Genomic DNA, 7,421 nt, shown 5'->3' with positions numbered 1-7,421 from the left:
ACCCACCCACCCACTCACTCACCCCACTCACTCACCCACTCACTCACTCACCCACTCATCCACTCACTCACCCACTCACTCACTCACCCACTCACTCACCCACTCACTCACTCACCCACTCACTCACCCACTCACCCACTGACTCACCCACTCACCCACCCACTCACCCACCCACTCACTCATCCACCCACTCACCCACTCACTCACCCACTCACTCACTCACCCACCCACTCACCCACTCACTCACTCACCCACCCACTCACTCACCCACCCACTCACTCACCACTCACTCACTCACCCCCCCACTCACTCACCCACTCACCCACCCACTCACGCACCCACCCACTCACCCACTCACTCACTCACCCACTCACGCACCCACCCACTCACCCACTCACTCACCCACTCACTCACCCACTCACTCACTCACCCCACTCACTCACCCACTCACCCACTGACTCACCCACTCACCCACCCACTCACCCACCCACTCACTCATCCACCCACTCACCCACTCACTCACCCACTCACTCACTCACCCACCCACTCACCCACTCACTCACTCACCCACCCACTCACTCCTCACTCACTCACCCCCCACTCACTCACCCACTCACCCACCCACTCACGCACCCACCCACTCACCCACTCACTCACTCACCCACTCACTCACCCACTCACTCACCTACTCACTCACCCACCCACTCACCCACTCACTCACCCACTCACCCACCCACTCACCCACTCACCCACCCACTCACCCACCCACTCACCCACCCACTCACTCACCAGCATCACGGAGAAACGAAATTATAAACGCGGACATCAAATAAACAATCAACGCGAACCAACGACATCGACAAACAATTCACACAATTGCGAGTAAAATTATTTAGGAAAATTAAAAATAAATAAAAATTAAAACCTCACGGAGGTGCAGGATGGAGGCCTGTGGCAAGGTCGCGGTGGATCGCGTTTTAGTGAGCGGCGTCTACCGCTTCCGGAATAATCTTCCGGAAGTGGTAGACAACAGGAGGTGGCGATGACGCTGGTTCCGTCTTCCGGAAAAGTCTTCCGGAAGAGGTAGACAACAGGATGTGGCGATGACGCGTTTTACGTCTTCCGGAAGAATCTTCCGGAAGAGGCAGACAACAGGAGGTGGCGATGACGCTCGTTTCGTCTTCCGGAAGAATCTTCCGGAAGTTGCAAACAGGCATTGAAGGTCTTCCGGAAGACTCCGTCACTCACTCAGTCACTCACTCAGTCACTGAGTCAGTCACTGAGTCACTCAGTCAGTCAGTCACGCACTCAGTCACTCAGTCAGTCACTGACTGAGTCACTCACTCAGTCACTCACTCAGTCACTCACTCACTCAGCCACTCACTCACTCAGTCAGTCACTCACTCAGCCACTCACTCAGTCACTCACTCAGCTATTCAGTCAGTCACTTACTCAGTCAGTCACTCACTCAGTCACTCACTCACTCAGCCACTCACTCACTCAGTCAGTCACTCACTCAGCCACTCACTCAGTCACTCACTCAGCTATTCAGTCAATCACTTACTCAGTCAGTCACTCACACATTGAGTCACTCAATCAGTCAGTCACTCACTCTGTCACTCACTCAGCCACTCACTCAGCTACTCAGTCAGTCACTTACTCAGTCACTCAGCCAGTCACTCACTCAGCCACTCACTCAGTCACTCACTCATCCACTCACTCACTCAATCACTCTGCTACTCAGTCAGTCACTTACTCAGTCACTCAGTCACTCACTCAGCCACTCACTCACTCAGCCACTCACTCAGTCACTCATTCATTCACTCAGTCACTCACTCAGCCACTCAATCAATCACTCAGCTACTCAGTCAGTCACTTACTCAGTCACTCACTCACTCACTCAGCCAGTCAGTCAGTCACTCACTCAGTCACTCACTCAGTCAATCACTCACTCACTGAGTCACTCAGTCAGTCAGTCACTCACTCAGCCACTCACTCAGTCAATCACTCAGCTACTCAGTCAGTCACTTACTCAGTCACTCAGTCAGTCACTCACTCAGCCACTCACTCACTCAGCCACTCACTCAGTCACTCATTCATTCACTCTCTCACTCAGTCACTTACTCAGTCACTCGGCCACTCAGCCACTCAGCCACTCACTCAGCAACTCACTCACTCAGCCACTCACTCAGTCACTCACTCAGTCACTGAGTCACTCACTCACTCAGTCACTCAGTCACTCACTCAGTCACTCGCTCAGTCAATCACTCACTCAGTCACTGAGTCACTCAATCACTCACTCAGTCACTCACTCAGTCACTCAGCCACTCACTCACTCAGCCAGTCACTTAGTCACTCACTCAGCCACTCACTCACTCAGCCACTCACTCAGTCACTCATTCACTCACTCACTCAGACAGTCACTCACTCAGCCACTCACTCACTCAGTCACTCACTCAGTCACTCATTCACTCACTCAGTCACCCACTCAGCCACTCAGTCAATCACTCAGCTACTCAGTCAGTCACTTACTCAGTCACTCACTCACTCACTCAGCCAGTCAGTCAGTCACTCACTCAGTCACTCACTCAGTCAATCACTCACTCACTGAGTCACTCAGTCAGTCACTCACTCACTCAGCCACTCACTCAGTCAATCACTCAGCTACTCAGTCAGTCACTTACTCAGTCACTCAGTCAGTCATTCACTCAGCCACTCACTCAGCCACTCACTCAGTCACTCATTCATTCACTCTCTCACTCAGTCACTTACTCAGTCACTCGGCCACTCAGCCACTCAGCCACTCACTCAGCAAATCACTCACTCAGCCACTCACTCAGTCACTCACTCAGTCACTCAGTCACTCACTCACTCAGCCAGTCACTTAGTCACTCACTCAGCCACTCACTCACTCAGCCACTCACTCAGTCACTCATTCATTCACTCACTCACTCAGACAGTCACTCACTCAGCCACTCACTCACTCAGTCACTCACTCAGTCACTCATTCACTCACTCAGTCACCCACTCAGCCAGTCAGTCAGTCACTTACTCAGTCACTCAGTCAGTCACTCACTCACTCAGCCAGTCACTCAGTCACTAACTCAGTCAATCACTCACTCAGTCACTCACTCAGTCACTTACTCAGTCACTCAGCCACTCACTCACTCAGCCAGTCACTCAGTCACTCACTCAGCCACGCACTCACTCAGCCACTCACTCAGTCACTCATTCATTCACTCACTCACTCAGTCACTCACTCAGTCACTCATTCACTCACTCAGTCACCCACTCAGCCACTCAGTCAGTCAATCACTCAGCTACTCAGTCAGTCACTTACTCAGTCATTCAGCCACTCAGTCACTCAGCCACTCAATCACTCAGCCACTCACTCAGTCATTCATTCATTCACTCACTCAGTTACTGAGTCACTCAGTCACTCACTCACTCAGTAACTCAGTCACTCACTCAGTCACTCGCTCAGTCAATCACTCAGCTACTCAGTCAGTCACTTACTCAGTCACTCAGTCAGTCACTCACTCAGCCATTCAGTCACTCACTGAGTCACTCAATCAGCCACTCACTCACTCACTGAGTCACTCACTCAGTCACTCACTCAGTCACTTACTCAGTCACTCAGCCACTCACTCACTCAGCCAGTCACTCAGTCACTCACTCAGCCACTCACTCACTGAGCCACTCACTCAGTCACTCATTCATTCACTCACTCACTCAGTCACTCACTCAGTCACTCATTCACTCACTCAGTCACCCACTCAGCCACTCAGTCAGTCAATCACTCAGCTATTCAGTCAGTCACTTACTCAGTCACTCAGTCAGTCATTCACTCAGCCACTCACTCAGTCACTCATTCATTCACTCACTCACTCAGACAGTCACTCACTCAGTCAATCAGCCACTCACTCACTCAGCCACTCACTCAGTTAATCACTCAGCTACTCAGTCAGTCACTTACTCAGTCACTCAGTGAGTCACTCACTCACTCAGCCAGTCAATCAGTCACGCACTCAGTCACTCACTCAGTCCCTCACTCAGTCACTCACTCACTGAGTCACTCAGTCAGCCACTCACTCACTCAGCCACTCACTCAGTTAATCACTCAGCTACTCAGTCAGTCACTTACTCAGTCACTCAGTCATTCACTCAATCAGCCACTCACTCCCTCAGCCACTCACTCAGTCACTCACTCAGTCACTCACTCAGACAGTCACTCAGTCAGTCAGCCACTCACTCATCCAATCACTCAGCTACTCAGTCAGTCACTTACTCAGTCACTCAGTCAGTCACTCACTCACTCAGCCAGTCAGACAGTCACTCACTCAGTCACTCACTTAGTCAGTCACTCACTCACTGAGTCACTCACTCAGTCAGCCACTCACTCAGTCAATCACTCAGCTACTCAGTCAGTCACTCACTCAGCCACTCACTCACTCAGCCACTCACTCAGTCACTCAGTCATTCACTAACTCACTCAGTCACTCACTCACCCACTCAGTCACTCACTCAGTCACTCAGTCATTCACTCACTCACTCAGTCACTCACTCAGTCACTCACTCACCCACTCAGTCACTCACTCACTCACTCAGTCACTCACTCACCCACTCAGTCACTCAGTCACTCACTCACCCACTCAGTCGCTCACTCAGCCACTCAGTCAATCACTTACTCAGTCACTCAGTCAGTCACTCACTCACTGAGTCACTCACTCAGTCAGCCACTCACTCAGTCAATCACTCAGCTACTCAGTCAGTCACTCACTCAACCACTCACTCACTCAGCCACTCACTCAGTCACTCAGTCATTCACTCACTCACTCAGTCACTCACTCAGTCACTCATTCACTCAGTCACTCACTCACCCACTCAGTCACTCACTCAGTCACTCAGTCATTCACTCACTCACTCAGTCACTCACTCAGTCACTCACTCACCCACTCAGTCACTCACTCACTCACTCAGTCACTCACTCACCCACTCAGTCACTCACTCACTCACCCACTCAGTCGCTCACTCAGCCACTCAGTCAATCACTCAATCACTCAGTTACGCAATCAGTCACTCACTCAGGCACTCCCTCAGTCAACCATTCACTCACTCAGACACTCACTCACTCAGCCACTCACCCACCCACTCACTCAGTCACTCACTCACTCAGTCACTCACTCAGTCACTCAGTCAGTCACTCACTCACTCACTCACTCACCTACTCACCCACTCACTCAGTCACTCACTCAGTCACTCAGTCCGTCAGTCACTCACTCACTCAGCCACTCACTCAGTCACTCACTCAGCCACTCACTCAGTCAGTCACTCAGTCACTCATTCACTCACTCAGTCCGTCACTCACTCAGCCACTCACTCAGTCACTCACTCACTCAGTCACTCAGTTAGTCACTCACTCACTCAGCCACTCACTCAGTCACTCACTCAGTCACTCACTCACTTACTCAGTCAGTCACTCCGTCACTCACTCAGCGACTCACTCTGCCAATCACTCAGTCACTCACTCATTCACTCAACTCAGTCACTCACTCATTCACTCACTCAGTCACTCACTCAGCCACTCAGTCCCTCACTCAGTCACTCACTCAGTCGCTCACTCAGTCACTCAGTCAGTCACTCGCTCAGTACCTCAGTTACTCAGTCAGTCATTCAGTCACTCAGCGACTCAGCCACTCACTCAGCCACTCACTCAAACACTCCCTCAGTCAGCCATTCATTCACTCAGCCACTCACTCACTCAGCCACTCACTCACCAACTCACTCACTCACTCAGGCATTCACTCACTCGGCCACTCACTCACCAACTCACTCACTCAGCCACTCACTCAGTCACTCACTCACTCGGCTACTCACTCAATCAGTCATTAACTCAGTCACTCACTCAGCCACTCACTCAGCCACTCAGTCACTCACTCACTCAGTCACTCAGTAACTCACTCAGCCACTCACTCACTCAGCCACTCGCTCAGCCACTCACTCAGTCACTCACTCAGCCACTCACTCACTCATTCACTCAGTCACTCCGTAACTCACTCAGTCACTCACTCAGCCACTCACTCAGCCACTCACTCAGCCACTCACTCACTCAGTCACTCACTCACCATCTCACTCACTCAGTCACTCAGTCAGTAAGCCACTAACTCACTTAAAAGCCACTCACTCACCAACTCACTCAGTCACTCACTTACTCAGCCACTCACTCAGCCACTCACTCACCAACTCACTCAGTCACTCACTCATCCACTCGCTCACTCAGCCACTCACGCACTCAGCCACTCACTCACTCAGTCAATCACTCACTCAGTCACTCATTCACTCACTCTGTCACTATCTCACTCAGTCACTCACTCAGTCACTCACTCAGCCACTCACTTACTCAGTCACTCACTCAGCCACTCACTCAGCCACTCACTCAGTCACTCACTCACTCAGTAACTCACTCAGTCACTCACTCACTCAGCCACTCACTCAGTCACTCACTCACTCAATCACTCACTCAGTCACTCACTCAGTCACTCACTCACTCAGTCACTCACTCAGTCACTCATTCACTCACTCTGTCACTATCTCACTCAGTCACTCACTCAGTCACTCACTCAGCCACTCACTCAGCCACTCACTCAGTCACTCACTCACTCAGTAACTCACTCACTCAGTCACTCATTCACTCAGCCACTCACTCAGCCACTCACTCAGCCACTCACTCAGTCACTCACTCACTCAGCCACTCACTCACTCAGCCACTCACTCAGCCACTCACTCAGTCACTCATTCACTCAGCCACTCACTCAGCCACTCACTCAGCCACTCACTCAGTCACTCACTCACTCAGCCACTCACTCAGTAACTCACTCACTCACTCAGTCAGTCACTCACTCAGTCACTCACTCAGTCACTCATTCACTCACTCTGTCACTATCTCACTCAGTCACTCACTCAGTCACTCACTCACTTACTCAGTCAGTCACTCAGTAACTCACTCAGCCACTCACTCACTCAGTCACTCACTCAGCCACTCACTCAGCCACTCACTCAGTCACTCACTCACTCAGTCACTCATTCACTCAGTCACTCACTCAGCCACTCACTCACTCAACCACTCACTCAGCCACTCACTCACTCAGTCACTCACTCAGTCACTCATTCTCTCAGTCACTCACTCAGCCACTCACTCAGCCACTCACTCAGTCACTCACTCAGTCACTCACTCAGGCACTCATTCACTCAGCCACTCACTCACTCAGTCACTCACTCAGTCACTCATTCTCTCAGTCACTCACTCAGCCACTCACTCACTCAGCCACTCACTCAGTCACTCACTCAGTCACTCACTCAGGCACTCATTCACTCAGTCACTCACTCAGCCACTCACTCAGCCACTCACTCAGTCACTCACT

At 51.5% G+C, this 7,421-nt stretch overlaps 1 pseudogene; it reads left to right on the top strand.

Moving 5' to 3' along the window:
• Nucleotides 1–32: 32 nt before the first annotated feature.
• Nucleotides 33–1,057, top strand: LOC142906810 (uncharacterized; annotated as a pseudogene).
• Nucleotides 1,058–7,421: the final 6,364 nt, after the last annotated feature.

This window comes from Petromyzon marinus, chromosome 71 (assembly GCF_048934315.1).
Source record: "Petromyzon marinus isolate PM22_M1 ecotype Great Lakes invasive population chromosome 71, UKy_Petmar_22M1.pri1.0, whole genome shotgun sequence".
NCBI classification, from domain to species: Eukaryota; Metazoa; Chordata; class Hyperoartia; order Petromyzontiformes; family Petromyzontidae; genus Petromyzon; species Petromyzon marinus.
Note: the sequence above shows the minus strand (reverse complement) of the source record. Positions and strands in the feature narration are given on the sequence as shown.